This window comes from Meriones unguiculatus, chromosome 2, assembly GCF_030254825.1.
Source record: "Meriones unguiculatus strain TT.TT164.6M chromosome 2, Bangor_MerUng_6.1, whole genome shotgun sequence".
NCBI classification, from domain to species: Eukaryota; Metazoa; Chordata; class Mammalia; order Rodentia; family Muridae; genus Meriones; species Meriones unguiculatus.
The window spans coordinates 132,376,153-132,386,297 of record NC_083350.1 but is presented as its reverse complement, the minus strand read 5'-3'; the positions used below and the strand labels follow the sequence as shown (position 1 = coordinate 132,386,297).

At 39.2% G+C, this 10,145-nt stretch overlaps 1 long non-coding RNA gene across 1 annotated transcript; it reads right to left on the bottom strand.

Annotated features, from left to right (window-relative positions):
- Positions 1–862: 862 nt before the first annotated feature.
- LOC132652198 (uncharacterized) lies at positions 863–10,145 on the bottom strand. Its single transcript, XR_009589676.1, has 3 exons — positions 10,073–10,145; positions 5,765–6,635; positions 863–2,651 (listed from the first exon to the last, which is right to left on the bottom strand). It is a non-coding gene; the product is annotated as an uncharacterized LOC132652198 (long non-coding RNA).

The window sequence follows — 10,145 nt, the reverse complement described above, 5'->3', positions numbered from 1 at the left end:
GTAACCAAATAATGCTGTAGCACACACAAAAGAATAAGAAGAAATCAAGCAAAACCTTGCTAAAAGCCCGGTTTGACCACGCTTCCCTGATTGAGCCTCTTCTCCACCTTATTTGCATATCTACATTTAACCAGTCAGGGTCCAACAAAGCCTAACTGGAAAGGCCTGGCCGCTATACATTTGAGCTTCGGCACATGGGTTGCATGAAGATTCAGTGGCTGGGGAGACATGAATGTTCTGGAAGGGTCTGCTCTAGGTTGGGTCCTTAACCCTTCAGGACCCTCAAGCTTCTCTGAGTTGTCTGGCTCTTGGCTAGCTTACCATTTTCATGCGGCAACCTGGTTTAATTTTTTTTCATCATGTTTAAGGTCGTTAATACATAAAAGACAGTGCCTCCCATTTGTACACTTTACTGTCTGCCCTACTCCATTCTCACAGGAGGTTAGGACAAGCACACCAGTGGTCCCCACACAGTGTTTTAGGATCAGTTAGTCACAAAATTCAAATGATTAAATTCTTGTAATTAACACAAGGGGAAAATAATAATTAGACAGAAAATGTTTAAAAAGCACCAGTTTCTTGATTAAAATGTTTTTTATTGCTCTACATTGCAGTTGTAATGTTAACAAGTATATTTTCATAATGGTTTTGTTACTTGTGTTTATCACATGCAATTTTTATAAAATAAAATGTAACATAAATATATAAGATGCTATTACTAAATGAATTAATAAAATAAGCATACAGAGTTTCACACTTTAAAAAAACACAATATCATTTTTCCAAATAGAGTTTACTAAATTTATAAAATGTAATTTTTACTCTTTGAAATCAGTTAAGGTAGTTTACCATATTAACATAAGCAAAATATAACAGTGTTCAATTTGATTAAAAACTTGAAGAGTTTAATGCTACTTGGGATTAGAAGAACATTGTCATAATTCTGTAGAGCCACAATTCTTTTTGTGGGAGTGCAACCTGCTAGGGTGGCAGGGAGGGACTAGTGAAATGGCTTCCAGAAAATATGTACCTGGGAAGCAGAAGCGGGAGTTTGACTTCAGCATGGACTACATGAGACCTTGTGTCAAAGGAAGGGTAAGTACCAAGAGAAAGGACCTTTGAGATGGCCCAATGAATAATAAAAGCTCTTGCTGCCAAGACTGAGGATGTAAATTCAACCCCAGTACCCACCAAATGGACTCCTGAAAGTTGTCCTCTGATCTCCACACATGTGCCCTCATGTACACCAAAACACACCCCACACACTCCCACACCCACACAAACACTAGTATGTGCAAAGTAAATAAATTTAATTTTAAAACTTTATGAAAATAACATAAATTTCACTGGTATGGAATAGATAGGGATTTGCTTTAGCTTTCTAAAGCAACAATTTTCAAGAAAACTATAGAAGTATCTCTATGAATTATATAAGTTGTATGGACCTGCAATTCTTCCTACAAAAAGTGCAGGATTAAAGATGGAGCAGAAATTGAGGGAATGGCCAAGCAATGACCAGTCCAGCCTGAGACCCACGCCATGAGAGAGGGAGAGCCCAACCCTGAAACTTTTAATGGTGTTCTGCTATACTTAGGGACAGGCGCTTCGCTTAACTATCATCAGAGAGGTTTCACCCAGCAACTGATGGAAACTGGTACAAAGATCCACAGCCAAACTTTAGGCAAAGCTTGGGGAATCTCGCAGAAGAGGGAGAGAAAGGTTCTAGTAGCCAAGTAGGTCAAGGACACCATAAGAAAACCTACAGAATCAACTAACCTGGGACCCATATTTGCTCACAGAGACTGACCCAACAAATGGGAGCCTGCATAGGATTGGCCTGGGTCATCTGCACATATATAACAGCTGTGTGGCTTGGTCTTCACGCGGGACTCAACAGCAGGAGCAGGGGCTGTCTCTGTCTGACTCTGTTGCCTGCCTTTGTTACCCTTTCCTACTGGGCTGCCTCATTTAGCCTCAGTAGAAGATCTGCCTAGACTTACTTGATATGCCAAAGCTGATTGGTATTCATGGAGGCCTCCCCTTTCCTGAAAAGACAAGGAAGAAGAATGAATGGGGGAGATGTTCGGCCAGTGGGCTGTGCCATCAGGGAAACCCTCCTGAAGCAAGAGCGAGGTTGAGACATATCCAACCTCCACATTTTCTATCTTGAGACTGGCAGGGGTCAGGATTTCTCCCTCCTGGTTCTGTTCCTCCATGCCCCATCACATAGTCCACCACCTTCACAGTTCTTGACGTAGTCAGGTAGCCTGGCACCCGAAATTCCTCTCCATTCAAATAAAGGGTTCTCTGCATATCAGTCTTAGCCAACGACATGCACCTTACCCTAGAAATTCCTTTCCATTCCCCAAGGTGCATATAGCCTTGGCTCACCCCAAATAAATGCACTGAGAGTTGTGGTGTCACTGGGAGGGCTCCGAGCTAAAAGGTTGTAGCACTTGTGAAGCTGTATTGGAAAAGGCTTTCTCCCAGACTCCTGGTCCCATCAGTACTGGGATCCTGCAGACCTGTCCCATTTCGGCTCTGATTCATCTTTCCGAGCAGCATCTTCCTGGACGCTCCAAGGGTGGAAGCAGAGCATGGAACAACAGGGGAGGGTGGAGGTGGAAGCCAAGGACTGGGAAGGGAAACTGCTGTTGGGATGTAAAGTTAATTAACTGATTAATTAAAATAAAAGATGTACAAGGCATTTATCCAACACTTGTGACATTTCCTAACCCATGCCATAGGCACTCTTTTTTTTTTAATTATTTATTTGTACCGATCTCCTATATCCAGACTTTTATTCTGCCTACACACTAGACAAAGTAACAGGTCATTTTCCCCTGAAAACATTTAATGAAAGTGTTGGAGGTTGGTCTGATGCTTGTTACTGGCCCTCAAGATCTGGTTACACCTATCCTTGTTTTGTAAACCTACCTCAGACAAGCCTGATTGGTTGACTAAGTTTCCCAGGCTCGGAGAAGACAGAAGAATTAGGAGGGACAGAGGGATAGGAAGAGAGGCTGAAGGAGGGTTCCATGATGCATTAGTGTGGAGAAAAAGCTATATGGGCCAAGAGGAAGGTCTCCAATAATGGTATGAAAAGACACAGATGAAGAACACAAACAAATATACCATGGGATTATGGATGGAGGTAGAGCAGATGAGGATGATTAAGGTGGATGACATTGGATGGGGACTGGTAGGTGGACGGTGAGGTTACTGAGACGGCATAGGTAAAATATGTGCCTGGTCCAAGGTAAATAAGGCAATTATAAAATCTAACAGGTGCCTGTGTCTTAGTATTTGTGATAGTGGCTTAGATACTACTGCCATGATAATCTTAAGGTTAATAATAAACATTATATAGCCCAAAACACTCATTTTTTTTAATTACAACAACATGAAAGCAAGACTTAAAACAAGGAGTTTTACAGAGCAAAGCGATCTTCAGGGCCTCTCAAACCCCTATTCAGAAGTATCAACTGTCACCCTAATGCCCCACACTTTCACACACACACACACACACAAACACACACCTACTATAATATGTCCTCTGTGCCACCCAAACCTCCTGTGTCTATTAAGGAATCACTATGGACCAGATAGCTAGTTAATAATGAGTTCTGTGTGCCCCTGACCGCATGGCACTTGTCCCCTGACACATGTCCACTTTCCATCCTGCTTTGTCAAGACCAAATCTACTTTCCAAAAAAGCAGCTACCATGAATGTGAACTGTAATGCTACCTGTTCATGTACAACAGTGTGATTGCCTTTCCCCGGGGAATAAATTCACTCCATCAAATGTGGTCTTTGAACAAGGCATTTACTTCAAAGCTTAGTATTAAATGTAAGATTACTAGCAAGGGATGCCCTCAGTCTTCAAATCAGGGTCTGGTCTGTGGCATAGGACACACTTGAATAACAATATTTCCATTTTTACCATTGTTTTGTAAATTCAAAAGATCACAAAATAGATAAGGTTGAAATATTTTTTTAAACCAAATGAATACATTTGAATGACAATTGTCCAGGACAAACTAGAAGTGACATATTAGTCACACTGGCTTAACTTTCTACAGCACAAAAATTTGACCTATATCCTTCTAAAATTTCACAGAAAATTTCAAGCTAATCATTTGAAAATCTATTACACAGATTCTATTTCTGATGATGTATTTTTATTGTTTGACAGTATATACTGACACTCTACTGTCCTGCAGTGACAGTCACACACACACACACACACACACACACACACACACACACACATTTATCCAGTATCACATTTTCTGTGCCTACCCCAGAAGCCTGCACCCAGGAAGGCATCACAGTGGGCCAGTCTGATAGGAAACAAACATCTCCGGTACGCTTAAGCTTACTGAAACTCTTGTGGCCTTTAAATTAATTACTTAATTTTAAATAATAGATCAGACTGCTTTAATATATAAAAGGATGTTTGAATTCAGAATGTTAGTATAGAGAGACATCATACATCATCTTAGTTTTTCTCAACAACATGATCAAAACTATAGAAAAATTCAATTTTAACATCTTCCACTAAAAAGGAAAAGATGTCATTTCAAATAGCACCAGTAAAAAGAAGCATGTTCCCTCTCATTGTGACACTCTTCACAGAGCACAAGTCAATGTGGAGACTGGCTGCTTCCAAAACTTCATATATTTCATAAAATTACTTAGGAAGTTATGTGAGAAAATATTCAGTTGTGATGTAAACATGGTGACCTGGTGGCTATTTAATGCATAGATGCACTGAAGATCTTGACATTTATCTCCTTAGAAGAGTATTTACATCTTGCCTGTTATTTATAACACAGAATAAGGCACATTGTACAACTTGCAAAACATTTTGTATCATTGAGGGAGATTACAAAAGAAGTCATCCAGAGAGGTAGCATGGGTAGGATGTAATGTATTATTACTGGAACCATAGCTGTGGCAACAGTTAAGTCCAAATAAGAGTACTAGGGAAAAACTGAGGGAAGGGGAGGAGCAGTTTACAAGAATCAGAGACGAAAGGCAAGGCATGGAGAATCCTGACATTGTGGAACAATAGAGGCATAAATAAGGGAATTGTAGTAAAATCATAGCGTGGAAATGGAGAGCAGTCCCAAATATGATAGCATCCAGTGAAAAATGCTCATGAACATAACTGCATTTGAGGCTATTTGTTTTACGCTTTTCTCGTTATTTTTTCCATACACATCTAAATAAACATTTTCAACTCTAAAAGGATCTATATGAAGTAAATAATACCTTCATGACCTTCATGATTGTCTGCAGAATTCTTGAGAAACAAATGATTTCCAGGGAAAAGGGAGGTGTTGAAAGATGACTTCAGGTTTAGAGACATTATTGTTCCATTTACGGAAGGAAATATTTATGTATTATTTTTATAATTTAATTTGAGCATATCAGTAAAAATTTTAACCATTAATTTAACCATTAAACCAGAAACATTAATCTCTATAATTTACATATGTTAGGAATAAACAGAAAAGGAAGGATAATGACTATATAGAAAGTATCTTCTTCTCTAGACATCACCTTGCTGGCCAACATCCTGGCCTAGTCAATCATTAAATAAATGGTCACTAACCAACAGTGCACCAGGAGCCACACAGCTATTGGTTCCTTGCTGGCCACTAAGTTTGGGGAAAGATAGGCAATTGCTATTCATCATGGCAAGATATTCTTTTCAGCATATGTTCTGGAGATCTGCATAGAAAAATACAATTTTACCTTTGTAGTAGAAGTTGAGAAGACAGTTTATGCCAGGGGAGGATTTAGAAGGACTTAGCAAAGAAGGAGTCGCCCAAGCTTCCTCAGGTCGGCTACTAGCCATGCAGACTTGAACCAGATCTCATGGAGTTGAACAAAACTTCTAGAAAGTTCTTTAATCTTCTGGGTTCATTGAAATTAGAATTGGTCAAGATGGACCACCATGCCTAGATTATGATGTGGGTCTGGGGGATCAGTCTCATGCTCTGTGTTTGCGTATAAAGCAAAGCAAACTTTACTAACTAAACTCTCTCTTTAGATCCTTACTGAATTTAGTATTCTGTCAGTGTATTTCTTAATTTTCCCATTGACTGAAATGCAGTATAGATTCCCCTACATGAGAAGTCCCTGCCAGATCCCAGAAAATCCTGACCAAAGCAAAGAAAATACTTGAAAATTAATTTGGAACAGAAACTGAGACCGAATATTAACGTGCAGGACTAACAATGTGCCCACAAAATTGTAATATATGGAACTTGGCTTCAGGTTCAATTTCCAGTTTAATGTTTTGTCAGAACCTGCCAATGTTGGAAATGCCTTCCCTCTCTTGGCGGTCTATAACTCATTTGCTTTAATTAGGACCAGATTACAATTATATGTACTTGGGATCAGATGATACTACCAAGTAACCAAGAGGTGGATTCTGGTTAAATATTGTCTCTAGCAAATTTTCCCAATCAAATGTAACATGTCATCAGTGGTATTTTTTCTCTTTCTCTGAAAGAAAACTCCAAATCTTCAAACATTTGACACGTGGAGACTGGATAAGAAGCATCATCAGGAAAACTCTGCCAAAAGGAAGGAGGCTACAGTTGTCTCGTTCTGCAGAAGCCTAAAACGAACAAAATTTTTTTTGGAGGATCTTTTTCATCAGTGGGAATATCTCGCAAATGATGGCAAGATAAAAACAGTCAGAAAACTGGCTTGGATGCAAGACTGAGGATATTCCCATCACCACAAAATTCCACTGAGTCCTCCACAGTGACGCCGTTCTCTCATCTTCTTCACCTACTTGATTCTGACATCATGTGCATATTCTCCATCTCTAGCATTTCAACGTTTCAAGAATATTATGCAATAGGGAGATGGAGGTGTGGCTCAGGTGGCAGCGTGCTGGCGTGAGAAGCATGAAATCCCAGGTTTGATCCTCAGCACAATATAATAGCTGGCATGACCGCACAGTCCCGTCATCCCACAGTTTGAAAGGCAGAGGCAGGATGAGCAAAACTTAAAACCACCTTTGACTAAAGTGTGTTGGAGAACAGCTGAGTTGCTGTCTCAAGACAGACTCTTGAGATAGACTTTTTCTTCACTCAGTATAATTTACTAGAAGTTCATTAAAGATGCTTGTAATATTTAACTCTTTTTTGTTTGTTTGTTTGTTTAAAATTGTTGGAAACTCCTGGATAAGAAATACTGGTTGATGGTTTTTGTTTTTTGTAATATGTTTGTCAGCTTTGCTATCTGAGTAGTATTGGCTTCCTAAAATGAATTGAGCATAGTTTATGATTCTTCTGCCTCGTAAAGACCTTTTGTTAAACTGCTTTTTAAATTTTAATTATTTTTGTTTTTATTAATTATAGTTTATTCACTTTGTATCCCCCTGTACCTCTCTCCCTCCTCCCCTCACAATCCCATCCTCCCTTTTACCCATCCATGTCCCTCTCCCAATCCCCTTCCCTCTGATCCTAGTCTATCAGGTCTCATCAGGGGTGGCTGCATTGTCTTGTTCTGTGGCCTGGTAAGGCTGCTCCCCTCTCAGGGGGAAGTGATCAAAGAGCAGGGCAATCAGTTCATATCAGAGACAGTCCCTGTCCCCAATACTATGGAACCCACTTGGACACTGAACTGCCATAGGCTACCTCCATGCAGGGGTTCCAGGCCATCTCCATGAGTGGTCCCTGGCTGGAGTATCAGTTTCAGAAAAGACCCCTGTGCCCAGACTTTTTGGATCTGTTGCTGTCCTCGTGGAGATCCTGTCCTCTCCAGGTCTTAATATCTCCCCCTTCTTTTATAAGATTCCCTGCACTCTGCCCAAAGTTTGGCTATGAGTGTCAGCATCTGCCTCAATACCCTACAGGGTAGATAGAGCCTTTCAGAAGCCTTCTGTGGTAGGCTCCTGTCCTGTTCCCTGTTTTCTCCATCCTCTTTGCATTTTTCTAAATGGGGATTGAGCATCTTAGCCAAGATGTTTTTAAATTTTAAAGTGGTCAACCTAATTTACTAGATAGTTTATGGTGAGTTTATATTATGGAAACAACACACTAAAAAGACATGATATTCCAGGCTACTTGCCATAACAATGTGCACCTACCATCTACGGGTATGTGGGTATGTCTTCATCTATTGCTTTCCAGTCTAATTGTGAAATAGATTCTCTCACCAAACCTGTAGCTCACTGCCAAGACTGGCTGGCTAGATTTTCCATACTCCTTCTGTATCAGCGTCCTCCCTGCTTGGACTACAGAATCTCATCATCATTCAGCCGTATTTTCTTTTTCATACCTGTTCACTTTGCCTTCCTCTATGAAACCTTCATGGCATAAACGTTGGTCCTCTGCTGTAGTTTATCAGCCCCTGATCTGCTTCCCCTGCCCAACACATTACTTCACCTTGCACAGTGTTATTTATACAGTGTCATTTTAGAACTTAATGACTCTTTCCTCTGGCTCCTGCATCCTTCATCGTGAACATTTACTGAACACTTTTGTTGATAATTAATTTTTTATTAGTTACATTTTCTATTTCTTTGATCAGGCTCAAAACTATTTGAATTGCATACCTGTTTATTGATAAATTTTTATCATAGCTGTCTGAAAATTCTTAATAAATTTTCTAACACCCCTCTTGTTTTTATCAATTGTTAATATTTTACCTATATTCAGTTTTAAATTCATAATATAACTTTTCATTGACTCCTGAGCCTATTTATATTACATTGTCAAATACTGCATCTTCTTTAAACTTTGCTTTGTTGGATTTCCATGACAACTCAAGCAGAGAAAGAAAAGCATGGACCCATTATCACCAGGCAGAAGTTCAGATTTCTTCCACTCAGCTTTAGGGTAAATAAGGACTCACAGATAATTTAGTAAAGAAATAATTATATTATCACAAGTGCTTCCAAAGTACAGTATCATCAGATAAATTTACATATTGATGGACTCTATGGACAAGAAATAAAACACAAATCTGTATCTGTCTATTATATTAACTTACAGCTGCTATATATTCTGTTCTATGACATATACTATGATCTATAATCTGTCGTTTATAACATATATTATAAAGGCAACACACTGGAGTCCCAAGCAGTGATTAGTCTTTCCTGCCTGAAAGGCCTGACATGATTAGTTCTTCCACCTGAGGTGACTATGATACTCTAGCCTAGCAGATCGTAGATAACTTCTTTCAAAGCTTGGTTTAATTTTCCAATAAACATGTGTTTTTAAATATTTTAATTCTTTCTCTTCTGGTACTAAAGTCAAGTTGCTGCCATATAATTTGACCCAGTACATCCTTATGATTGTTTTTCTTACCATTTCTTTTTTATTAAATTATAGATGACAATTACCTGTAACATATTCCTGTCTAGCCCTTTTTCATCACAGTAACTGTGCACAGTGAGCTGACTCATCCCTTCCAGGGCTTGTTAGCCTATTCCTGTGATATAATTCATGGTTACATAAAGCTGTGCTATTCTGTAACATGCACCTAAGCCCCAAATTTAGCTTTGCCCTGGAAGTTATATTTCCTCCCTTCAATTGGGTTAACTGAAACCCACTTATGAAGTACAAAGGATATGGATTAACAACAGGTCCTCATTAGAGCAATTTCCCACCACTCAGATCTTTGCTATCTTCCTTTATTAATGAAAGTGTTAAAGATCTGCTATGACTTAATTACTTATTAATTACTACAAACAGTGGGGGTTTTCAGTAATGATGTATTAATTACCTCCTACTTCAAATGGCTGAATCCCACACATAGACAAAAGCTTATTGCAACCCAGTCCTGCAAAAATTGGATTAAGGAAGGTGTGAGCATGTGACTCAAGTCCTTCCAATCAGAGTCTGTGTCTGAAATTTTTCTATTTTGCTTCATCACCCTTTCCATTGGTGATGAAGCTATCACAAATAGAGCTTGTCATGTCTCATCTACAAACATATAATGCAATGTGATCAGTTCTCTGAGCTAGTATGAAATCACAAAGGAAGGACAAGGGAAGAAAGAAAGAAAAAAGAAAACAAACAAGAAAGGAAGTATTACCTGCAGGTTTGCTCTGCTTCCAGCTGCTCCCAATTGTATTTCTGCACTTCGCTGTTTCAGTAGCTCTCAGTTT